The following is a 27,494-nucleotide window of genomic DNA, read 5'->3' as shown; positions in this document are numbered from 1 at the left end:
CACAAACGGTGACCCCAGTTTAAGAAACACTGTTTTAGGATAATATATCAAAGTATTTAATCTTTCAAGCCTCCATTCTTGCAACATATAGACAATTAACTTAAGATGAATTTTTAGTACAGATGTATTATGGGAAACACCAGAGTGGACTTTTACTGGACCAAATATACCCATTAAAAATACACTGCAAAGAACATAAAATCAGTGACATTTTGACCACCAGGCCTTCAGGAATAATCTGTACTTCCTGCTCACAAAACACTGGGTGGGTGTTGAGCAGATTTTGACCAGATGGCTGAGGAGCATCCTTTTTGGCACTGAGCCATCATATTGTTTTCTAACTGTTGTTCTTAAATTTTTTACATGTGCTTAGAGACTTATAATCTGTGCTTGCTGGAAACTCAAACACATAAATAAAAATAAGATGACATTACAGTCACGAGAGGTTATTCTTTATCACAGCAGCTAACTTTGTTTTGCCTTGTCAGTGTTCCATTTACCACCCGGGGCCAACGCAACATTCCCCTTTGTCCCCCCAGATTACTACTGCTAACGGGAGGCTTGAGATATGGTTTTCCATGATGTAATATCCAAAAAATACATGTTGCGTGTTTCTCTGAGAGCTAATATTAACATGTCTTTTCTAGCTGTGGGGCTATACAATTGCAGTGTAGATGTTTGGGCTCGGGCTGGAGCCTGGGCTCTGGGACTCTGCAAGAGGGGAGGGCTCCCGAGCTTAGGCTCCAGCCCTCACCCGAAATGTCTACACTGCAACTGTATAGCCCTGCAGCCCGAGGCTCGCGAGCCCAAGTCAGCGGCAGGTGTTTTGTTGCAGTGTAGGCATACCCTAAGAGAGTCGATTATTATACGTTAGCACATATATTTTAATAGATCTAATTCTATATATGTCTATACAGACATTAGAGCAGCCAGATGTCCAGAAATGTACATTTAATCTCTAAATCTGGCTAAACCACTGCTACTGTATAGTATTCTATCATCTAGTCCCCTTGCCTCATTTTTAAAGCCTTCTATTATTCACTCCATAGCTTTTCATTATCCTCCCCTTAACTCAGTGTGATCAGTTAAGTTCCAGTACATGAACACATTCTCCATAGAATGAAAAATCCAACATAGCCAAATCACTGGCTGGTATTTACATGTAAAGCAGTAAATCTTATCGGAAGAAAATTAAAACTACATCAATTCATACTTTGCATTAACAGGATCAGACATCTCCCTTCCCCCAAAAGCTTAACTGATGGCAGTAGTATTTAATCTCTCTTGCTGGTGGATGCTTATTTCATTGGGCTCAGTGTACTGTTCTTCTAAGTTTCTCAATTATTAAATATCTTTTGCATGGTTGGTTTTAGGCTTAAATTCAAGTTAATAATAATTGAATACAATGCAATTATTACATGCAAGTCTGAACCAAGTTTAACTATTTAATATACATACTATAGCAAATAAAATGACAGAACGTACAGCACTTCTAAAGTTCTATTGGCATCTGACACCCATAGCAGCCCCACAGAAACTCGGGAGTACAACATCCCAGCTAATCCATTTAAAAGCTGAGAAACAGTTTTACCCAAAATAAAAAAAAGGCCCACTAAATCTAAATGTTTTGTCCGGTTGTTTTTACCAAATGATAATCAAGTCTAGGTCTTAATGTATTAAGAGGGCTTAAATTCCTGCCTGGTCTCTGCCTCCTGCTTTGAAAACGTGCACGTTTTCATCCTTCACTCCTGCCTTAGCTTTCAAGTAGATTGATTTGTTCTACAAGCACCTCAGGGCTGCAACAGGAAACAGCCAAAGGGGTTTGCAGAGCAAATTACAAGTTCTGACAATAGATTACTTGGGAGCCATTGAGTCTGTTCTCTCCATTCTCTGCCTCCTCTTTCTTCTCCCCCCGCCCCCCACCTGTTAGAAACATATCAATTCTAAAAACAAAAAACACACACACAAGTTTTAGAACACCTAAGTCTAGCATCCTGCCCAGTCCTCTTGGAGTTCTTCACTTTGATAACTGGGCTGGAGGAGGAATGGGGTGGCGGGAGAGGGGTGTGGGCCGGTTCCACACAGAGCAATGGCTGCAGAAGAGGGGCCTGCCTACAGCTCCAGCAGATCTCTTGACCTCTGCTTCCAATCACCAAAATTAGAGAATGGCAGAGAGACCCAAAGTGCAAGTGCCACATCAGTGACATCAGTGTTTTTGCTGTGGATGCTGGCTCCCAAAAATCTGAAGAAAAAAAATGGAAAACCCACTTCAACCCCAACTTTCCCCATCATTAAAGTGAAAAAGTATTTCACAATAGCAGTACGTTCTGGCCTTATGAGTGGAGTCAGAACACCAGTACGCCATCAAATGCCTTCAGTTTCCCCTCAAGCACATGGCACTATCCCTACTCATCCTTACTGGACTGACAAAGGTCAGTGTTTTGGCCTCGTCTCTTAAAAACTGAATAGGGTGCTGCCGAGTGAGGTCCTGTAGCAGTGTTCTGTGAGTTAGTTGGGCACTTGGTGGTGGCTCGCCGCTACTCAAGCTCAGAGGCGACCCATGCCTGCCAATAGTGTGGGGGCAGAGTGAGGACAGCAGGCTTCAGCAGTGTTACTGAGCATGCTCAGTCCGTGTGAGCATGCTCAGTACAAGCCAAGCAACAAATCGGGGGGAGAGAGGATCCTGCCCACCCCCCCTCCCCTCCATGCGTCCCCTCTGCTCAAGCTACACTGGAACATTATGGGGAGTAAATCTGCATCATCTGCATTTCCATCAGGTCTCAAAGTCAATTTACATAAAGGAGAGAGGTGCCCACATGCAGAATCTTCCCTCCCCGAGGACGGGAATGAGATTCCAACCTCTCTTTCCCCTACAACCCAGGGCAGGTCAGCAAAAAGGGTGGAAAAACTGGACAAAGGAAACAACCTCCTCCCGTCCCAACATACATGCACAATCCCGTAGCAGTGGTGATGCAATTCACAAGGTTGAAAGGTGCAAGAGTGCGCGAAGGAAAAGCTCCCTCCTTCTCCCAACATCCAAAGGAAGAAGGAAAGACAAAACCCTCTCACCAGCTGGGAAGGGTGGGGGGAAAAAGACGTAACTAAGGGGGAAGTGTCCATGGTTAGCAGGGAATGCTAGAACAGTGGCTCTGGAACGGGATCCTCTCTCAGGCACCATTCCACCCCCCTGCCTCACTCAAGCTGCTGGGACTTGCTGGATCCTTACAGAAGAGAGCAATATAGGGTTACCATACGTCCAGTTTTTCCCGGACATGTCCGGCTTTTTGGTAATCAAACCCCCGTCCGGGGGGAATTGCCAAAAAGCCGAACATGTCCGGGAAAAATACCGGCCGGGCACTTCCCCTCCCAGGCTCCAGCTGCTCTGCTCCGGCGGCGCAGGGTCCGGAGGCATGGGGGCTGCCCGAAGCCGGTAGCGCTCGGGCAGCTTGGCTCTTAAACAGAGCTGAAGAGTCAGGGGAGGAGCACAACAGCCGGAGCCTGGGAGGGGAAGCGCCCGGCTGGGGGCGCAGGGTCTGGAGGCATGGGGGCTGCCCGAAGCCCGAGCGCTACTGGCTTCAAGGTTTGCCGGGCAGCCTCCAGACCCTGCGCCCCCGGCTGGGCGCTTCCTCTCCCGGGCTCCAGCTGCGCTGGGGAAGCGCCGGCCAGCGGCGCAGGGTCTGGAGGCTGCCCGGCAAACCGTGAAGCCGGTAGCGCTCGGGCAGCCCTTTTCGCGAGGCTGGCAGGGAGGAAGGGGAGTTAGGGCAGGGACTTTGGGGAAGGGGCGGGTAATGGGCAGAGTTGGGGTGGGGAAGGGGCGAAGTTGGGGCGGGGCCGGGGGTGGGGAAGGGGCGGGGCCAGGGGCGGTGGAGTGTCCTCTTTTTTTAAATATGGTAACCCTAAGCAATATGATTTGTATACCGCTGAATAAATTCCTCATTTCCCTTTCCAACCATCCTAAGTGACAGTTTTTCCTCTTACCACAGCAAAGCACATTAGCCGAACGAACATCACCCAAGGCAACGGTATCTTTTAGGAGCAGTCTGCATCAGAGTACCTAGCTTTGGGGGCACAGTCAAACAGTTATAAAATAGCTCTGGGCTGACGGAAAGCAACCAGAATACTCAGACCCTGCCCCACCAAGGATTGCAGGCCTTACTGGGAAACAGCACCTGATGGCAGAGGAGAGCAAGAAAGCTTCCTCTCTAGCTGTACAGGTAAGAGAGTGGGTCAGAGCATGTTAAAATGACATGTCACCATACAATCACTTGCATCACTAATCAATCAATCAATCTCCTTGATCCTCTTAAAACCGGCATTTTATATCAGATGGCCTCTGGGCCATTTTGCATTGTGGCAAAGTGTTTGGAGAAAACCAATATACCAATTCATATAGCACATCATGTTGTTATTCCAAACAACAGGTTCTGTCTGACTTTGTCAGATCTCAATTCTACCTTTCCACTAAAAGTTCAGTTCTAAGATCACACTATTAAGGCCCTGAATTAAAATCAAATCTTTAGTTTAACAAGCGTGCTTAACGCAGTACACCTCTTGTCAAGCTAAAACCTGACGCAGAAATGCAATGGTTTTGAGATCAGAATGCATCTTTGCAGGCAAAAGAGCTGCTGGGGTAGAATGCCAGGGTGGGATTCATGTCAGAAACATGTACAAGCAGGACACAGTGTCCAACCAAGGACAAAAATAATTATGTTTTTTGTTCTTTAGGGTTTAAGATCCAGTCCTATTTTTCCCCCCTTAACCTAGGTGAAGCAATTCAAACCTCCCCTATGGCTCAAGCTCTTCCTACTGTCTGAACTGGTATTTTTAGAGGCAACATTTCTTCTATGACCAAAATCACTTCAGTTTCTGATCAAATACATTTTGCACCCTTACTCCAAGAGCTAGAGTCAGAGAGCTGGAAAATGATGAATCATGCTTGAAACTTCTGCTTTGGAGGATTTATTTTTGGAAACAAGTCAATCTAGCTCTTCTCTGACTTCTGAGCTCTTCTATGGCAAGAAAACATGTTGTGATCCTGTTTCTACCAGGGTGCCACTGCTGGACCAAAGTCCGCATTGCACATAGTCTAGGCTGTGATCCTAGATTTGTTCCTTGGCACAGGAACAACGGCTCGAATACTCCTGCAGCATTTTCTTCTATGTAGTTTCTGAGGGCTTGTCTACATTACCCGCTGGATCGACGGGCAGCAATCGATCCAGCGGGGGGGGGGGGGTCGATTTATCACGTCTAGTCTAGACGCAATAAATCAACCGCTGTGTACTCCACCGGAGCGAGAGGCACAAGCGGAGTCGACGGGGGAGTGTCCGCAGTTGACTCATCGCAGTGAAGACACCACGGTGAGTAGATCTAAGTATGTTGACTTCAGCTACGTTATTCACATAGCTGAAGTTGCATAGTGTAGACCAGACCTTATACTGCCATGAAGACACTGCGGTAAGTCGACCTAAGCTATGCCGACTCCAGTTACATTATTCACATAGCTGGAGTAGCATAACTTAGGTCGACTTACCCCAGTATTGAAGACAAGCCCTATGTGTCCACACCAGGAGTTAATCAGGAATAGTGATTTCTGAATACTCCCCATGTAGACAAGCCTTATATTTCTTCACCCTGTTCTCCAATCCTCATCCACCACGGAGAGATGCTCTAGAGAGGCCTCTCACAGCTACCCCACTGCCACCCAACCAAAAGAAGTGTTGGCAGCAGCAAAGAGGAAGAAGCATAGAAAACTAGACAAGTTAAAATAACTACAGAATGAAAGAGTCCAACTGCACAATCCTCATCAATTCTGTCTGCAGTCAGTCCCACTTGGAAAGAACGTCTGCATTAGCAAGGGAAAAAGGCAGAGAGAGAAAAGAGGCACAAGAACACAGAAAATGAAGCGTGATAAAGTAAGGACGATAGATAGGAAGACAGAAGGGATAGGAAACAACAGCTGAAAATCCTAACAAAATACCCTACAATTTTTCTAGCCAAATTTTCATAGCCTCTTGCTAAACCTCTAAATTTAGTTATTAAAAAAAATGCAGAAGTAAATAAGGAGAGAGTGGGAAAATATTGGCACAGATTATATTTACCTCTACCCTTCCCTAAAATCTCAAAGTGGAGAGAAATGGGCTTGCGAATTTATAACAAATACAATCAAGAGTTACAGTATTACATATTTTTTCTGTCAAGACCTATATTTGTTTCTGCAGTTCCTGTGTAAATGTCTAGACAATCTTTACTTTATGGCACTGGACTACAGAATTTCAACCACATCTGCACTCCCACCCCACACTCGCTCTCTCGCTCGTACTCTCGCGCGCACACACAAGTTGATGTACCTATTAAGTAGTCCTCAATTACTACTGTCATAATACAAACAGAACCCTAATATACATTTACAGCCTTTTTAATTATTTAACAATACAAAATTCAAGGTGGCGAGAGCATGAGTGGATAAGGTAACCTTCCCCTTTCAAACAATAAAATAAAAATCAGACTTTTGTAAAAAAAACAAAACAAAACAAACCCCACCTGTATTAATACATACAAAACCTGCTGCCTATAAAGATGGCTGGGGGTCTGGTTTACAGGCCATGAAAGCCTGGAAGATTAGAGAGAAGGTTGATAATCCACTTTTAAACCACGTCACCATTTTGCCCTCTAAACTCTCTGTATGTATTGCAGGACATGAGCCACCCATTGGTCTGACATCCTCTGACTGAAAGCCAGCTCCACTGTGGTGTGTAAGCACAAAGGGTGACTTAACATAATAAGACCACGTACATTGAGGTTTAGATTCTCCCATCTGCTATAATGCACAAAATAGCATTAAAGCAGCCAGAGATGGTGAATAGCAAATTTCTCTTCTTCAGGGGAACTCTATGCTAACATAGCCAGCGCCCTGCACCAGCCACCTTCCTCCAGAAAAAGGAGATCCACTGGAAGGGGCATATCACAGGTGTTCCAGTGGTGGGGCAAGGACCTCTAACAAACCCTATACCAAGCAGAATTTCTACAAACCAAAAAGGGAGAAAAGCCAGAGACTCTATGAAGTCCACTGAGAAGTCCACAATGCTAACCCGTTTTACAAAGAAGGCACTCAGATACTATGGTTAGGGGAGGCAGTACAAAACCCGAAGTTAGGTAGGTGATCATGTGTAGTGTTTACATATTGAAAGCTCTGTACAGCACTGATTAATCCTCACAACCGCTTTGTGAGCTACGTATTATTAGCCCCGTTTTCCAGATGGGGAAACTGACAGACAAACGAAGTTCACACAGCAAGTCAACGGCAAAGCTACGACTAGAACTCAGGCCTTCCTACCGTGTGCTCAGTGAAATGTCTGCCTCCAAAAGGATGGTGAAGACCGAGATCCCAAACTTGACCTTCTTTAGCAATTATAATTTAACTGGGTCCTAAATGAAGGATTTAGACACAACCTACTTCTCCCTCACAGAGACAATAAAAAGCACAGCTTGCATAAGCCACAAAACACATCCTAGCTCTGCTGCAGCAGTCACCAAACTCCCTTCCGCAGAGCTACGCAAAAAGCAATCAATGCTGGCTCACTTTGGGCAATTTTGCTCTGTTAGTGAGTCTCAAATCATGTTCTGTGCACCACTGATGGTTATCAGAGAGCTGACTGTTCTCTAAATGGAAAGAGACATTATTAGCCTGGACAGGGGCTAAATTAAGGGGGAGGGGGAAATCAGTGATGGGATTCTTCCCAAGCTCGGGCCATGACCCAAACTCCTCTCACTGACAATGCCCCTCATCACAGGCTGTGCAGAGCTTTACAATAGGATTTCCTGTGCTGTGATGAGCAGTAAACTATAGTCATCTATGTTGAGATTAAGTCATCCTGATTGGGCTTCAGAGTTAATACTCCACTGAGATTAAATGGGGCAGGTCACATCTCATATAAGGGCCAGGAAAGGTAGAGGGCAGTGGCAGCTCAGCAAGCTCATACGCTGCCTCTGCCTCTGGAGAGCTCCATTTTGTGCTTCGGAATCTAAGCTTTTGTTAAAGAAAAAAACAAAAACCAGATCGAGCTTCCTTTTACAAGGAAAAAGCATGCATGAAAATGTATAGTTCAGGCAATCTTTCTTTACACAATAAGCTATAATAGACTCCTCACGTGCAATCCAGGCTGCCTGCCTCCACACCACAGACAGACTCCAAATTCTTTCAAATTTGGTTTAAAAAAAAGACAACCTATTGAACAGTAAGAAAATGATGAGGATAAGACAGGAGAGAATTAGGCAGGATCATCTACAGAGTAGTCCAAAACAGTGGTTCTCAACCAGGGGTATGCATACCCCTGGGAGGTATGCAGAGATCTTCCAGGGGGTACATCAACTCAGCTAGATATTTGCCTAGTTTTACAAACATAAAAAGCACCAGCGAAGTCAATTCAAACTAAAAACTTTCATACAATGACTTGTTTATCCTGCTCTATATACCATACCCTGAAATGTCAGTACGATATTTATATTCCAATTGATTTATTTTATAATTATATGGTAAAAATGAGAAAGTAAGCAATTTTTCAGCAATAGTGTGCTGTGACACTTCTGTATTTTTATGTCTGATTGTGTAAGTGAGTAGTTTTTAAGTGAGGTGAAACTTGGGGGCACGCAAGACCAATCAGACTCCTGAAAGGGGTACAGTAGTCTGGAAAGATTGAAAGCCAATGGTCTAAAAAGAGTAGGCTCAGGGGAGGACAGAAATCAGAGTCTGCCAATATTTGCAAGATAACATTATAAGAAGGAAGGGAATTACTTCCCAGTCTTGTCATATGATAGGATGTGGTGGGATAGTCAAACTAAAGGAAGGTAAAGTTTTGCTTAAATCCAGAAAATGGTCTTTAAATAGTAAAACCAATGGGCGCTGGAAAAGACTGCCAAGAGAGGAGGTTGTGCCACCATCAGCACAGATGTTCACAAGGGCCAGTAATAGAGGATGTTAGTGGGTGCAATGAAGTTAGCAGACTGGCAAAATGAATGGTTTCAAACTGGCTGACCCAGGTGTTTTGGTCCTGCTGACTAAAAATTCACATAACCTAAACTTTCTAAATCTGTCACATCTAATCAGGGGAGATACGCTGAGGTTGGGGGAGGCAAGGAGAAGGGAAGGCTCTCTTCCCTCAGGCTGCAATGTCCTCAGACCTAGTGGGCTCCCCTTGCATGGGCAGTCCTGGATGGCTGGTAGATCCATGTATGTCAGGCTTCTTAGGTGGCAATCCACATGCACCACCTTTCAGGTATGCAGGAAAGCACACTGAAGTGCACGCTGTTTGCTGGAATGTTTGGGCAGCAAACACCAGGGGGAGTTATTATTTGTTAAATACACAGAGAGCGACAGCCTCGATAAGCTCAAGATTTAAATTTTCCTCTCAAATATATTATTTCATATAGATCTAGATTCAAATAATTTTTCCTTTAAATGGTGCCACAAGTGCTAGGACAGGAATATTGGCTGATTATGGCATGGGATGGTTCTGCACGTCTCCATCAAATGATTTCTTTAGATATATATATATATCTTTCCAAAGCACTTTCAAGGCAAACGGCATTCTAACGAGCTCAAGCTACCTTGCTGCTTCTTTCTCTGCCTGCCCCAACAGCTCCACTGGAAGAGTCTTGCCCGCATAGTTAGGGCATGGCGCCATCAACCAGGGCAGCACAAAGAGGAAGGGCTGTTCTCTGAGATAAAACAACTGGCACAGAAATGCTACTGCTATTCCTGCAGTGTTGGAGAACTGTATCCTCATCTGTCCCTGCACAAGCAGGAGTTTTTTAAAAAGTATGTTGACATCATGAACCTTGCCAGATGCCAGCCCATGTTCACATCTATTTAGTGCCCTACCAAAATTCACAGTTCATTTTGAATAATTTCACACTCATAGGATTTTAAAAATCATAAATTTCATGATTTTAGCTATTTAAATCTGAAATTTCAGGGTGTTGTAATTGTAGGGGTCCTGACCCAAAAAGGAATTGTGGGATGGTCACAAGGTTATTGTGGGGGAGTTGCCCTACTGCTATCCTTACTTCTGCGCTGCTGCTGGCGGTCGCGCTGCCTTCAGAGCTGGGCGCCCGGCCAACAGCTGCCACTCCGGCCGCCCAGCTCTGAAAGCAGCGCAGAAGTAAAGGTAGCAATACCACGATCCTCCCTAAAATAACCTTGTGACGTCCGCCCCACCCCCGCAACTCCCTTTTGGGTCAGGACCCCCAACTTGAGAAACGCTGGTCTCCCCTGTGAATTCTGTATTGTATAGAGTAAAAGCACACAAAAGACCAGATTTCATGGTCTGTGACATGTTTTTCATGGCTGTGAATGTAGTAGGGCCCTACTTATGGTGACAGCATTTTCTGGCCTATTTAGAGGGAGCAAAGAATTGAGATGTCTCCTAGCCATAGCCCCAGCACTCTTGAGGTACCTCAGTAGAATGCAGAGCTCTCCGTTATTTCAGGGACACAGGTAACTTTGATCCCATGGGGTCAGCAGCAATTACTGGAGCTGTGCACAGCAGTGAAGCAGAGCGTCCCCTGCTGTGATCTTCCCCACACAAGAAAGCTGTCAGGAGGAGCAGTCTGTGTTCATGGCCACTTTCCAGAGCGCCATGGCAATGCTCTCGTCCACAGAGACAGCAGCTCTCCAAGGGCTTGTTTTCTGCTGCAAGCCAGCTGCCAGCTCCACACACCAAAAACAAAATGTAGGCATGGGCCTCTGCAAGTGTCTCAGCCAGATCCTGCCAGTCCCGATAGCCACAATGTTATTCCACCAGCTGAGCCTGGCATGGCCCACAGTCTGCTTTATTTGCACTGCAGTTCTGCAGTGCAGATGGAGAGAAACCTCTGCATTTGCCTCTGCTTCTTTTTCAGGATCTACCTGAGATTTCTCTGGGAACTGTTACCATTTCTGCCCTGCCCTGCTTCCAGGCTGTCAAGCTGCAAACTCCATAAACTGGAGGATGCAGCGATCTGCCATGCCAGGAAAGTCACTGTGATACATAAATGGCAACTGTGTCTGAGAACTATGGGATTTGTGTAAGAACTCCTACACGCCTAGGCGGAAAGGGAATGGGATCTGGGAAAAAATAAAATAAAGATACCCATGGACCTTGGTGAAGACAGCTGCTGAGAACATCCCACAATGCACTCATAAAAACTGGTTAGGCAGTGTGGTAGATGCAGATGCAAAAACACAGTTGCTATGGCAGAAATACTCCTGCAAGGACACAAATCAAACTCTCTTTCTTGAAACCAGTCAGTTTAACTATGCCACTAACAAGCTGCAAAATCACAGTTGTAGCTGCCATATGGCAGGATCTTTATTCTACTGCTGGAGATTAGGGAGGGAAATAATACTGAAGTAATCTACCAATATTCCTGAAAAAAAAAAAAATCAGTTACTTTAACCCTTGACTGCAGCAAATCACCTGAGAGGGTCTGGTTACTTCATTTTCACCAGATGGGATGTTGGGTTAGTATCTTTAGCTTTGGAAAGATAAGTTTTTAGTTTCAAATACACTGCTTAAAGAAACCAATTGAAATTGGAATGTTCATTCACACAAAAATAAGCACTGTCTAGTTTAACATTCCCACTGATGCCTCATTATTTCCATCAGTTGATATCTTCTCATCGTAAATTCCAGGGGGAAGCAGACAATAGAAAACAAATAACTTAGAGGCAAACTCCCCTCTGATGTGCATGATGTTAACAGCCTAAAAGCGATCTATTTTTGTTATTACACAGACAGTGCAGAGTTGTTCTTCACTGAAGAACAGCCTCATTTGTTAGAGACCCTGCCCTAGGATGCCTTGAATATCAATGGGACTTTGTTTACATGTTCACAGCCACACAACGCTCCAGCCTCTGAGCTAGAATTGCAATGTGCTCTTGTGCTGCTGCAGCTGTGACACAAACAGGTGCCTTTAATATCTATTGTATATGTATTGCTCCCAGTCTGGTTTTATTCAGCGAGGGGCAAGCCAGCAGGGCAGAGGACTGGAATGGAAAACAGTCAGCTCTTCATAGCAAAAGCAAATAATTCCTTTTACAAGAGAACAGTGGCCGTGTAATCTTGTTTCCAGACTTACTGCAACAGCCATTTTGTCAGAGCTGACTAGCAAACCTCTGAGACTTTAATTGGTTGCGGGTAGGAAATCTCTGAAGAAAAACAACCTTGCCCTCACCCATTCTGAAACATGTCATCAGACTGATTTTCCTACAGGCCAAGAAAGTCCTAATGAAATTTCACTGACAGCATGTTTAATGCGAGATACACACAAGCTGTGTAATCCAAGCCCAACATTTAATTCCTAGAGTTAAATTCATGAACACAGGGTAGTAGGAGAGCTGTGGCCTGTTTAGACCCTCTCTCTGTGGGGGGGGGGGGGGGGGGGGGGGGGGGGAGTGGCTTTGTTTTGGGAGCAAGGCCATTCCAAGATATTGTGCTATGAGCCAAGTTGGTTTTGATCCTAAGTCACTCAAGCTTCAAAATCTGGTGTCTGTAAATTCCCTTGGTAAGATCCTTAATCACATGCAACGTGTTACCCTGTTCTGCCAGCAGATGTCAGATGGCAATTGAGAAAATTTTGTTGCAGTTGTCTAAACTCAAAAGATGCTATTACTAGGGGTAGATAGCAGATGAATATTAACAAACGCCAACTCTATGGAGGTGAAGCCTGAATTACCAACTCTATATGCCTCATATTGCACAACTTATCACAGCACAAATATCTGACATGCTTTGTTGCATGCACCCTCAAAGAACAAGCAACAGATTTTATTAAAATTCGTATCTGAAAATATGCAGAAAAAAACATCATGCTTTTCTGAAGCTGTATGCAGTGTAGCTGTAGGCGTGCTGGGCCCAGGATATTCGAAAGACAAGGTGGATGAAGTGATAACTTCTGTTGGTGAAAGAGACACGCTTACAAGCCAAACAGTCTGTTACACAATCTGTTCCACCTTGCCTTTAGCTGTGAAGAGCTCTGTGTGGCTTGAAAGCTTGCCTCTCTCTCATCAACAGAAGTTGGTCCAATAAAAGATATGACCTCACCCCACCTTGTCTTTCTGAAGCTGGATATTTAGAAGAAAAATCCCATGTTAATACAACATCTTAAAAGGCACACAGCTCAGAAATGTCCAAGTTCAACCTTGCCTTGTGCAGATCCATCACTGACTATCACTACATATGCCATTAACTTATACCCCTTAATTATAGTTTTTGCTGACAACAGCAAACACAACATGTTTCTCTCTCCAAATCCCATGCTAATGATGGACAAAGCGATGGGACAAATGACTGTTTACCCACCCAACTATTTCTCTCCTGTTCAGTTTAAGAGATAACAAAGTACTACAGAATGGTTTGTGATTATATTATATAGACAGGAAATACATGACAGCGAAGCCTGGCACACATAAGAATATAAGACTGGCCATACTGGGTCAGACCAATGGTCCATCTAGCCTCATACCCTGTTTTCTGACAGTGGCCAGTGCCACATGCTTCAGAGGGAATGAACAGATCAGGGCAAGTGATCCCTCCCCTGTCATACAGTCCCAGCTTCTGGCAGTCAGAGGTTTAGGGACACCCAAAGCATGAGGGTTGTGTCCCTGACAATCTTGGCTAAAGCCATTGATGGACCTATCCCCCATCAATTTATTTAATTCTTTTTTGAACCCAGTTATACTTTTGGCCTTTACAACATCCCCTGGCAGCAACTTCCACAAATTGACTGTGTGTTGTGTGAAGTACTTCTTCGGTTTGCTTTAAACCAGCTGCCTATTAAAGGTATTTTCTTCACAGTTTGAAATGCAACATTACTCCCAAGTGGTGAGGCCACGATTGGGTTATGTAGGTCAATCTCAGCCAAATGCCAATACATTCTTTATGCAACAACATGCCACCATGTGTTTTATGCATGCCATATACATTGAAAAACAAATATTTTAGGAATGTTTTAGAGATCTTTTAAAAAAAGCGTTACTGGGAATTATTTTTATCCTTCCCCATGATTTCTACTGTACCGAGTGCAGTGGATGCTAGAGAACTCTCTCAGAATGAACTAAATAGCTTTTCTTCACATGAAAATGTAATGACCTTAAAGTCAGATATCTCAGGTTGTGACCAAAGTTAGAGGTAAGTGCATCAAGTCGCACTGGGAAGCTGGGAATCTCCCCTTTCCAACAGTATAATGGTCATTTAGTACATTTCTAACATATAGGAAGCATCCTGATAACATACTTCTAAGTTGTTACATAACTGTATCTACAGAACCTGTCATAGGCTGAGGACTGAATCTTGCCCATCATAGGCCATGGATATTGGCATTTGGAAGTCAAGGAGAAGAAACATTTATCTGGGAGGCTGTTACAAAAAAATGGCTGCTGTTTGAAGCTCTGCAGGGGGTTGAAATGAGCCCTGGAGAGGTATATTAGCAGGCAAAAGGCAGGTTACGTGGTCAGTGATGTGTGACTAATTATCACAAATATAAGTTTCCCATGGTGTGCGACTTTATGTGCATATACAAACACACGCACACACTTTTCATGGTTTATTAGAATTTACAAGTTGTACTAGAAATATCAATTGTCAGCATGCACGCTTCAGCACAGACAGTGCAAAATTCCTCATACCACTGTACCAGCATCTGATGGAAGAGAAATATGGGTTGGAAATATAGCTGATGTCCTGGAAAGCCCAAGTGTGAGTCAGAAGTTGGAACAATGGATATCAGTAATGCAACTGAATGGAACAAACTTTTCTACCCAGAGCATGTGTGTTGAATACAAGAGATCAGCAGTTATGTGAGTAACAGACGTGGGTGCCGACTACAGTTAAAGTACAGCTACAGTTTTCATCCTAACCCCTCTCTGAGGCAATGACGACAGGAGATGTGATGCTTCGGGGTGTTGCCTGCAATACAGCCCACAAAAGCATTTACAGAAGAACCTTGATTTTACGAACAGCTATCTTGCGACTGACCAGTTAGTCAAACCATTTTTCCCAATGAGGACCCACAAAACGAAAGTGATGCGGAAGAATAAGTTGACATCCCTTCACATTCTGATGCCTTCAATGCATTGGAAATTGCTTTGAATGGTTTGAAGGACTAGAAGAAAGCCACGCCATGCCCCATACAATGCATAAATTGAAGTATCTGCTGCAATTTTGAGATGTTCAATTTTATGAACTTTTTTGATTTTAAACAACTCCTCACTCCCCAATTAGTTAGTAAAATAGGGATTCTGTGTGGTAACCAATGCTTCTGAAGCACTATTGGATGAGCAAGACACTATGTACAGAACATTACATAAAGTACACAGCACGGTACAATGAAGTATATTGGAAGACTTGAGAATCAAAGGCTTCCATAAATGAGACAGCCACATCTTTTTTAATATTCCCCTAAAAAAAAAACAAAAAACAATCAAACCAAAACCACAGGTAATTCCCACAAAATTAAATTCTCCATGAAGTGATGTACCAGACTGTTACATGTTATGAATACTGCAACAAATTTAGAGTAGAGTAGTACAATAATATGCCAGGTACATTTTCACTATAGTACAATATTGAGCAACATTTGTCCTCAAATTTCATGGTTAGCCTTTGGCCCTTTTGGGATACTCTCTTCCAGATATGTAGCAGATGCTAGTATTGTGGTTTCATTACTTGATGCCCATTTCTTCCTATGGCCGTCGCCTTGTGCCAGTCAGGTTGTCCCCTCTATGAATAACATTTGCAAAATCTTCTCTGAACTCTATCTGGTTCCTTGTTTGAGTACAAAACAGTGACTGCCTGGGGGGCAATACAACAGAAACAAAAACAAACCCCATAGTATTAATACATAGGTGTACTTTCCAAAAACTCGTTTTTCTTTCAGAGATACTATAGTAACGTTATTTTACTGTGTAGTCTTTATAACCTTATCTTGTCATTGCATGCTTCCCAAAGGGTTTCAATGAACAGCGTTTTGTGGAAGAGTTTAAGATCTTGAAGCAACAGCACTAACCACTGGGCACAGACCTGTTGAGCTTATCATTCCCTTTTTCATATGAATGGCCTTACCCTTACTTAATGAGTAGAAGGATGTACAAGGTGTAGAAACATTAGGGCGGGGGGGAGGAAGATTTAGCCAGCTCTTGGCCTCTCCATTCCATAAATTGGAAGTCAGTGTGTTACTGACTTTCCATATTTATTATCTGTATTATCACAGCATGTAGAAACCCAAGTTGCGGACCAGAGCCCGATTGTGCTAGGCACTGTACACAGAACAGAGACATTCCCTGCCCCAGAGAACTTACACAGAAGATAGACCTAATGGGGGAGGAGGGAAGAGAGACATGGAGAGGAGATGAGAGGGAGTGGCCGATGACCTGTAATACACCACTCCAAATAGGAACATTTGCCTCCTAGTTTCAAAGAAAAGCTAATCACCTATTTTTAAAACAGGCAAACTACAAACATCTGAATCTTTGTTTGATATATAAATGCTTCTGGGCTCCCATACCATAAAATACAGAAACCACCACCATAATACGGAGGACATCTCACTTGACCTTGACAGATAAATATTCACCAGCCCACATAACGAAGATGATAAAATAAACCCAATCTCCACCCGCAGCTGATCGGGCTTTGCAACATTCCAGGAAAGTTAACAGATCTGGCCTCTAATAGAATAAGTACAAAGAGAGTTTCAAAGTCAAGGAGCCTTAGCAGAACCAGCAACTCACTCCTGTTAAAGAGGGCATCTCCTCAGATCTCAACTGCAGCAGTATGGAACGAGGTGAGAGCGATCTCTCAGGTAACCAGGTGCCTTACAGAGTAATTTCAACCCTGTGTATTCTTCCCAGAAGTCTACTGGAAGCCAGTGTAGAACCTGGACCACAGGCATAGCAGGCATAGTGGCATAAAACGTGCTTAATAAACTTCTTCTTCTATCACTTTTCCCAGCTAGCTGGGGTCAGGTCACTGGATCAGTCTTTTCCAGGCTTGCTGGTCCAAGGCTGGCTCTATATCCATTCCATCCTACCATACACAGTCTATCCACCATTTTCTTGGCCAGCCTTTTTTTCTCCACCTATGAACTCCAGTCTCAAATGCCTTCCTAACAGGATTCCCTTCATCCCTCCTTCGTACCTGCCCATACCATCTCAGCCTCCTCTCTTGCAGCTTCTGATACTGCAGACCTTGGTCTCACTCCAATGACATCATTCTACATATGGTCCATCAATGTCTCCCCTCTCACTCCCCTCAAACACCTAATTTCAATGGCTTCAAATCTTCTCAAGTGCACCTTTTGGTGACCCATGTCTCTGATCCGTACAGAATAGCTGGCCTTACCACAGTTTTGTATAGTTATCCCTAAGTAGTCAAGGCATCCATTTCATCATAAATCCCTCCACTTACCTTGTTCCAGACTTCTCCCATGCTCAGCAACCTTGTGTGTTGTTCTTTGTTGATGTCTCCATTTGCTGCTAACCAGCCCCCCAAGGTACTTAAACACAGTAATCTGATTTAGGTACTGACACTCAATGTTGATATTCATCTGTCTATAACATAGGCGTAGTAAAAAGGACACCATATTCGGCATCAGCGTCAGTTTCTGCAGGTGTAGCACTAAGCAGAGTATGTTATAGCCATTTAATTTTAAAATGACAGGCACAGATAAGCATGTCAAGGTCAATGTTGGACAGAGAGGGTCACATTCTTCCAATCAGGCAGATTGGGGAGGGGGGAGGGGCGGAAGAGAAGTGCTCTTGGCCACAACTGTTACTTGGGTCCTTAGGAGCAGCCCAGGATCTAACCGCATACCGCAAAGAGTCCTCAAAATCATTTTCATTATGGACTTTCCAACCTCAACAGTGGCCCCTAGAAACATTCAGAATTAAGGTTTATTTGATAACGTTTTAGCCCTTTGAGTTCTGGCATCCCCTAGAAGTGGTTAAAGGGACACAGTGATATAGTATATGGCCAGAGTCTCCAAAGGATTTTGTATCAGTCTAAGTTTTATTATTAAATACACGAATTATTGTAAAATGGGCAGGAGTGCATATGAACAACAAAATAAGACAGCTTAATGTTTTAATCACACTTACAGAACCCAGGGAGCTATAAGATCAATTCACTATAGGATTACAACATTAAAAATACAAAAATCAACCTAAATCCATTTTAAAAAGGATCTCTCAATTAAAATACTACTGGATCATTTTTTCCAAATGCTTTTGTAAACAGTAACAGGAATGTCACAGTTTCAGGGTGACTGCACCTACATCCCCCCCCCCCCCTTGTGGTCCCAGGAGGGCAACCACATAAGGTTTCCAGCTCCCAGCTGTCACCTTCTTGGGTGGGACTGGAGACCCATATCCTCTCTCCCTCCTGACCAGAGTTTTATGACTGCACAGCTCCCTGCTTTATGCTGGAATATACCCAGCTAGCCACTCTGCCTTGAGGCCAGCGCCTGTGCTGTGCCTTCTCTGGGAGAGCTATGAACAGCGTGCTGCAAGTAGTTACAAGTTACCACACAGCTCCTTCTGGGCAAGCACATTTATTCTTAAGGTTAAACCATTACAGAGTAAACATAAAAACAATGGAAGTTCCTACACACAGGCTAAAAGTTTACCAGAGGTCATCCACCATCTTACTGGGCCTTGGTAGGCCAAAGACTTGACCTTCCAACCCTTCCAGAAGGATTGGGACCCCCCTTTGGGCAAAAGGTCCTGTCTGTTTGCTGGATCGGAAGGTGGCACTGAGTCAGTTTAAAAACACAGCTTTTATAAACCAAAAGCCCTTCCTTTGTTTTCCTAGACTTTGGAGACCCAGTTTGAACCAGAATGTGCAAACCTCCCCAGGGATGTAACCTCTCTGTAGGTGTTTACAAGGTGAGTGATTCACCTTCAAAACTCCCACTAGTTTTAGTTCCCGGAGGAGCTGTGGTAACCCTCCCCCAGTGGAGCAGAACACACATACACACCATCCCTGGCCCACAGTGATACATAAATAGGCTTGGAAGAATTTGATTTTTATTTGTAAATATCAGTAAATGTCAATTTCAGCATACACAGAAACCAATGAAAAAATATTCCCATTAATAATAATCTAAATTTACAGATGGGAAAAGAAAGAAAAATGCTGCCCTAGAACTTAACAGAGTTTGATTTAAAGATATTTGCTTTGTTTATTTTGACATCTGATGTTGACAGCTCGTGTTTTAATGGTTATAAATCATTAAACTGACTAGATTTCACGGTGGCCTTAAGGCCCTTCATTCTGCTGATGAAGCTGCTGTCAGGTGGCTCAGCAAGGACTGCAAATGGTAAAAGAAGAAGAATGGTTATCAAGCTTTTTGAATCTCAATGTCTACTGTCATTAAATAATTGTCTGACCCCCTCAGAATTTCCCACAACCAGGACAATTTTAAATGGACAAAAAATGGGGGGGGAAGTGCTTAAAAATAAATAGATACTACCAATGAAACTATAAAAGAAAAAATAAAATTCTGCCAAGCCTATACATAAACTTAATACAATATGTTCCCCACAGAGACACAACATGCAGTTGCAATATCTGTCACAACGAAAATACTAAAGTAATTTAAAAAAAACCCCTCACACACCTCACCTCTACTTGCATGCGACCAGGGGCGGCTTTATGCATTTTGCTGCCCCAAGCACGGCAGTCAGGCGGCTTTTGGCGGCGCGCCTGCGGGAGGTCCGGCTGGTAACGCGGATTCGGCGGCATGCCTGTGGGAGGTCCGCCGGTCCCGCGGCTTTGGCGTACCCACCACCGAATTGCCGCCGAAGCCGCGGGACTGGCGGACCTCCCGCAGGCATGCCGCCAAAGGCTCCCTGACTGCCACCCCCACAGCGACCGGCAGGCCGCCCCCCGTGGCTTGCCACCCCAGGCACGTGCTTGGTGTGCTGGTGCCTGGAGCCGCCCTTGCATGCGACTACTTTCAGTATTCCATCTCCCAGACAGAAGTAAAGAGTTATACACTGCCACCCAGCTAATTATAGAACTGGTTTCATTATCATGACCCTGCTGAGGGGCCTGTGTGAAGAGAGACAGTTCTACTACAAATTCACCAACAGGATTCTAAAAATGACAAGCTTTCATCTGCTTAAATTTCATCATCACTACTTAATTACTGAAGGCTGTACAGGAAATAAATCAGACTGACAACCTCTCTCTCTCTCCAGGTATACATCACACATATCCAAAAAACAGCAGCCAATTTCTACTTCTTCTAGTCCCAGGTCTTCGTAATTGTACTTCTCTGTCAGTGGATATTGACAAACAAGACTGCAGGTTTTCCATGAAGCACCGAGTTAGTACATCTCACTGTAACAGTACTTGTCTATCCTTGAAATGAACCTGTTCAAGAGAAAGCACGTCCACAGCTGTTGAAGTTGGCAGGGCACTTTTGTGAAGCCCTTGCTGTAAAGGGCAGCAGTTGTACATGATTTTACATAAGACAGCTGGCATCTAGTTTAGTGGTTGAATTTCAAGGTCCTAAACCCTTTACATGTGTTATTTTGGGGATGAGGGGAAAGCAGGTTATAAATATATTACTCCTCTCTATTTGCCATTGCTGATACTCGACCAAAATGCAGGATTGATTAAAATCATAAGAGAGTACAGTGAAATTATTACCTACTCAAACTGTTATCTGTAATCTGAAGGAAGTAAGGACTTCCCACAGACAGAGTACTGGTCTACAGTGAGTCAAGATCATTGAAAGAATCAGTAATACCGATTTCCACCTCTTAAAATATGTTTATTGGCATTTTATTCTTCCCAGAGACTTTCCTTCTCATGATTAGCAGTGATTTATGGAGATGGTCTGATAACAGTTCACTTTTTATTGGAAATATTCCAGCCCACAAGCCTGAACTATGAAATGATTTACTACAAAGTGTGGTGTGTAGCTAGTGAGTTCCTATCCGTTAAGAGTTCCTTAGGTTTCCCAGGTACAGTCTTAGCAAGGTTTTAGTCTTATTTGATACAGCACACAGGGTGTGTAGAAATGGGAGGGTGGTCTTCCAATCCAAGTATATCAGGACTATATCACAAAACTAATACTGGGGGCAGGATTGCTCCACCAATATTTCTAATGGTTATGTGATCAATACTACATCAGGATGATAGAGAGCTTAGATGGTTGGAGGTAGAGACTAAACTCAAACCAAATCTAGGGAGATGATTAAAAGCAGTGCTAAGTCAATTTCAGAAGGCCATATGGGAGGGAAATGGGAGGAAAAAAGAGGAAAAAAAATACAGCTCTGTATAAAGTACCCAGGCATATCATGGATTTAGCTATTTTCCAATCGACTTCCCACTGAATGCAAGCCACATCTCTACCTAGCATTAGGGATGGCAATGGCAGCTAAAGCAAATGTGATCAAAGGGTACGTCTTCACTACTCACCAGATCGGCGGGTAGTAATCGATCTATCGGGGATCGATTTATCGCGTCTTGTCTAGACGCGATAAATCGATCCCCGAACGCGCTCCCCGTCGACTCCGGAACTCCACCAGAGCAAGCGGCGGAAGCGGAGTCGACGGGGGAGCCACGGCCGTCGATCCCGCGCCGTGAGGACGCAAGGTAAATTGATCTAAGATACGTCGACTTCAGCTACGCTATTCTCGTAGCTGAAGTTGCGTATCTTAGATCGATTCCCCATCCCCAGTGTAGACCAGCCCAAAGACGCTATAACTACATGGACATAGACCTCTCACAAAGTACAGGCCCCAGCAATGTGCAAATCATGGTGTTACTGGGGCAGGTTCATGCTGTGGAACGCTGATTCTGGGCCCGGGAAACAAGCACAGACTGGTGGGACCGCATCATGTTGCAGGTCTGGGATGATTCCCAGTGGCTGCAAAACGTTCGCATGCATAAGAGCACTTTCATGGAACTTTGTGACTTGCTTTCCCCTGCCCTGAAGCGCCAGAATACCAGGATGAGAGCAGCCCTCACAGTTGAGAAGCGAGTGGCGATAGCCCTGTGGAAGCTTGCAACGCCAGACAGCTACCGGTCAGTCAGGAATCAATTTGGAGTGGGCAAATCTACTGTGGGGGCTGCTGTGATCCAAGTAGCCAACGCAATCAAAGACCTGCTGATATCAAGGGTAGTGACTCTGGGAAACGTGCAGGTCATAGTGGATGGCTTTGCTGCAGTGGGATTCCCAAACTGTGGTGGGGCGATAGACGGAACCCATATCCCTATCTTGGCACCGGAGCACCAAGCCACTGAGTACATAAACTGCAAGGGGTACTTTTCAATGCTGCTGCAAGCCCTGGTGGATCACAAGGGACGTTTCACTAACATCAACGTGGGATGGCCGGGAAAGGTACATGATGCTCGCGTCTTCAGGAACTCTGGTCTGTTTCAAAAGCTGGAGGAAGGGACTTTCTTCTCGGACCAGAAAATAACCGTTGGGGATGTTGAAATGCCTATTGTTATCCTTGGGGACCCAGCCTACCCCTTAATGCCATGGCTCATGAAGCTGTACACAGGCAGCCTGGACAGTAGTCAGGACCTGTTCAACTATAGGCTGAGCAAGTGCTGAATGGTGGTGGAATGTGCATTTGGACGTTTAAAAGCGCGCTAGCGCAGTTCACTGACTCGGATAGACCTCAGCGAAGCCAATATTCCAACTGTTATTGCTGCTTGCTGTGCGCTCCACAATATCTGTGAGAGTAAGCGGGAGACATTTATGGCGGGGGTGGGAGGTTGAGGCAAATCGCCTGGCCGCTGATTACGCGCAGCCAGACACCAGGGCGGTTAGAAGAGTACAGCAGGGCGTGGTGCGCATCAGAGAAGCTTTGAAAACGAGTTTTGTGACTGGCCAGGCTACGGTGTGAAACTTCTGATTGTTTCTCCTTGATGAACCCTCTGCTCCTCTCCCCCCCCCCCGGTTCACTCTACTTCCCTGTAAACTAACCACTCTCCCCTCCCCCCTTCGAGCACCGCTTGCAGAGGCAATAAAGTCATTGTTACTTCATATTCATGCATTCTTTATTAATTCATCACACAACTAGGGGGATAACTGCCAAGGTAGCCCGGGAGGGGTGGGGGAGGAGGGAAGGAAAAGGACACATTGCAGTTTAAAACTTTAAAACTTATTGAAGGCCAGCCTTCTGATGCTCGGGCAATCATCTGGGGTGGAGTGACTGGGTGGCCGGAGGCCCCCCCACCGCGTTCTTGGGCGTCTGGGTGAGGAGGCTATGGAACTTGGGGAGGAGGGCTCTTGGTTACACAGGGGCTGTAGCGGCGGTCTCTGCTGCCTTTCCTGCAGCTCAACCATACGCTGGAGCATATCAGTTTGATGCTCCAGCAGCTGGAGCATCGACTCTTGCCTTCTGTCAGCAAGCTGACACCACCTATCCTCTTCAGCCCGCCACTTGCTCTCTTCAGCCCGCCACCTCTCCTCTCGTTCATATTGTGCTTTTTTGCACTCTGACATTGATTGCCTCCACGCATTCTGCTGTGCTCTGTCAGCGTGGGAGGACATCTGGAGCTCCGAGAACATATCATCCCGAGTCCGCCGTTTTCTCCTTCTAATCTTCACTAGCCTCTGTGAAGGAGAAACATTTGCAGCTGGTGGAGGAGAAAGGAGAGGTGGTTAAAAAAGACACATTTTAGAGAACAATGGGTACACTCTTTCACGTTAAATTTTGCTGTTCACATTACACAGCACATGTGCTTTCGTTACAAGGTCGCATTTTTCCTCTTATATTGATGGCCTGCCGGTTTGGTGTGAGAGATCACTCACGCTGTGCCAGGCAACAGATTTCGGCTTGCAGGCAGCCATGGTAAGCCACAGTCTTTTGGCTTTTTTAACCTTCTTAACATGTGGGAATGGTTTCAAACAGTAGCGCCCTCATTTCCCATACCAAGCACCCATTGGGTTGGCCATTTAAAATGGGTTTGCAATGTAAAAGGAGGGGCTGCGGTTTCCGGGCTAACATGCAGCACAAACCTAACTACCCCCCCACACACACACACCCAATTCTCTGGGATGATCACTTCACCCCTCCCTCCTACCGCGTGGCTAACAGCGGGGAACATTTCTGTTCAGCCGAGCAGGAACGGGCACCTCTGAATGTCCCCTTAATAAAATCACCCCATTTCAACCAAGTGACCGTGAATGATATCACTCTCCTGAGGATAACAAAGAGAGATAAGGAATGGATGTTGTCTGCATGCCAGCAAACACAGGGACCATACGCTGCCATGCTTTGTTATGCAATGATTCCAGACTACGTGCTACTGGCCTGGCGTGGTAAAGTGTCCTACCATGGCGGACGGGATAAGGCAGCCCTCCCCAGAAACCTTTTGCAAAGGCTTTGGGAGTACATGAAGGAGAGCTTTCTGGAGATGTCCCTGGAGGATTTCCGCTCCATCCCCATACACATTAACAGACTTTTCCAGTAGCTGTACTGGCCACGATTGCCAGGGCAAATTAATCATTAATCATTAAACACGCTTGCTTTTAAACCATGTGTAATATTTACAAAAGGTACACTCACCAGAGGTCCCTTGTGTGCCCTCAGGGTCTGGGAGCACGCCTTGGGTGAGTTCGGGGGTTACTGGTTCCAGGTCCAGGATGATAAACATATCCTGGCTGTTGGGGAAACCAGTTTCTCCGCTTCCTTGCTGTGAGCTATCTTCATTGTCTTCAACATCATCTTCCTCGTACCCCGAACCCGCTTCCCTGTTGCGTGATTCTCCATTGATGGAGTCAAAGCACATGGTTGGGGTAGTGGTGGCTGCACCCCCTAGCATGGCATGCAGCTCTGCGTAGAAGCGGCATGTTTGCGGCTCTGCCCCGGACCTTCCGTTTGCCTCTCTGGCATTGTGGTAGGCTTGCCTTATCTCCTAAATTTTCACACGGCACTGCTGTGCATCCCTGTTATGGCCTCTGTCCTTCATGGCCTTTGAGACTTTTTCTAATATTTTGCCATTTCAGCTAGCACTGATTCATCTCCCGATATGGCGAGCAGATCCCGTACCTCCCGTTCTGTCCATGCTGGAGCTCTTTTGCGATCCTGGGACTCCATCATGGTTACCTGTGCTGATCAGCTCTGCATGGTCACCTGTGCTCTCTACGCTGGGCAAACAGGAAACGAAATTCAAACGTTCGCGGGGCTTTTCCTGTCTACCTGGTCAGTGCATCTGAGTTGAGAGTGCTGTCCAGAGCGGTCACAATGAAGCACTGTGGGATAGCTCCCGGAGGCCAATAACGTCGAATTCCATCCACACTACCCCAAATCCGACCCGCAAAGGCCGATTTTAGCGCTAATCCCCTCGTCGGAGGTGGAGTAAAGAAACCCGTTTAAAGGGCCCTTTAAGTCGAAAAAAAGGGCTTCATCGCATGGACGTGTCCAGGCTTAATTCAATTTAACGCTGCTAAATTCAACCTAAACTCGTAGTGTAGACCAGGCCTTTGAGGATGAGGACTGATAGGTCAGGTATAGAATGACCATTCTGTAAAAAGTGTTCACTCACAGGTGATGTGGTGTTTTTATATTTTGTCATCTTTCTGTGAGTTCATTTGAGAGCATAATGTTGTTATTGAGGCATTTAGTGCATTGGATGAGGTCCTCCACATGTTGTGATTGACAGGTGTAGAACCCATGGATCCTGAAAGATACTGGGAGTGAGGGGCACTGACCAATGCAGCAGTGGCGATATGTCTGCAGGTTTTGCGTCTGTTGTTTTGTCAGGATCTGGTGCTACTGAGCTAATGGGTCCTGGTCTGTGGGGAGTTAGCTTCTGATGATGAGCTTGGGGAGGGTGGGGAGAGTGGTGCTTGAAGGCTAGAAGAGGGGGTTTGGGAAAGATTTCTCTCAGAATGTGGTCCCCATTGAGTATAAGATGTAATTGTTTAACAATACCCCACATGGGTTCCAGTGTGGGGTGGTGGGTGACAACTAAGGGTGTGCGGTCGGAGCAGGTTTTTTCCTGTGTTGAAGCAGGTTCTTTCAAGGTATTTGGATGACTTGTTCCATGAGGCAATTTACTTCTCTGGTAGACTGTCCTTGTTTGGTGAAGGCAGTATTAAGTGTGTTAAGGTGTGTATCCCCAATTGTCTCCTCAGAGCATATTCTGTGCTGAGGAACCTGGCTGTAGATAACAGATTTCCTGGTGGTTTGGGTTAATTAATATGGTTAATTAGCTTTCTGCATAGTTCAGACTTTATCAATTTCTTCCTCACAATCATAAACAATCATAAATAGTAGTTCTATTTAGCATTTACAGGGTCCTTTATATGCTGTTTTCAAAGAATCACATGAACTGATTTACCAGTGAAATGCCCTTGTGAATATGGTGGTGTTATCTCCAATTTAAAAGTAGGTGCTTGAATCATAATTGACAGCAAAGATAACGGAAGCAAGTGTTTGTGGAAGAAGCAATCCACAACTAGAGCAATGCTGTACTAATTCCTGTTTCAAATGTGAACTGTATAATAAGAAAATTTATCTGTGCTTATCTGAAACTTTCTTGTGAGTAATAACATCCACAGATCTGTTACAATCAGCTTAGGGGCAGAACCAGGCCCAAGAGCCACTGGTAGCAGGGGAATGCCCTGCCTCCTGAAGTTACCTCTAATTAATGTAGCTTCCATAGCCAGGAAAATTCCATTCTACTTTCCTAAATGACATATTGCATTAACTATACTTTGAAGAAAAAGCACAACAATTTCTCCTACTACAAGGCATGGGGATAATTTCTCCGTCAATTTCCATCTCTATTCTGGATGATCCACTTGTTTCCAGGATAGGCCGGACCTGTGGACCTTATTACTTGAAGAAAGAACGTTTTCAAGTAAGCACAGATGAGTTTTCCTATTCCTTATTAAGTTAAGGTCCACAGAGCCAATAAAATGGGATTCTCGGAGCACTGTGCTACTCCAGGCAATCCTTTCAACATGGACAGACACAATTAGCTAAATTATCCATCCTCTATCTTCCCCTGGGCACTGAGATATGGAGAAAGCTTCTGCCAAATATGGCACTAGCTAAAGCCTGGATGTCCTATATGTAAAACTTGGTGAATTTATGTGTTGCTTTACTGAATTTATGTATGGACATGTGGGTACGCAGCAGATCTCATTGCAGGAGACAAGACTTCTCTGCCATGAGACTGTCAGTGCTCCTAAGGACTGGATTTTGATGCTAGTCAGAAGAAAGGATATTTCTTCAATTTACTTTGGGAATGCGAACTATGACAGTGGCAAGGACCACTTGTCTGAATTAAAAAGTAAAATACTATAAATCACCAGGGAAAGCTGCCAAATTCATATAGTCATCGGATGGGCAGATACAGTGAGGTTTACTTTAATAGATCAGAAGAATGACGACACCCACCACAGAGGTTCGATCTGGATAGTGCTGCAATAACCAGAATCGTGTCAAGTATCAGGGGGTAGCCGTGTTAGTCTGTATCTACAAA

Source organism: Terrapene carolina, unplaced genomic scaffold (genome assembly GCF_002925995.2).
Source record: "Terrapene carolina triunguis isolate 2854851 unplaced genomic scaffold, T_m_triunguis-2.0 Scaffold26, whole genome shotgun sequence".
NCBI classification, from domain to species: Eukaryota; Metazoa; Chordata; order Testudines; family Emydidae; genus Terrapene; species Terrapene triunguis.
The sequence above is the reverse complement of the archived record's forward strand: the minus strand, read 5'-3'. Positions refer to the sequence as shown.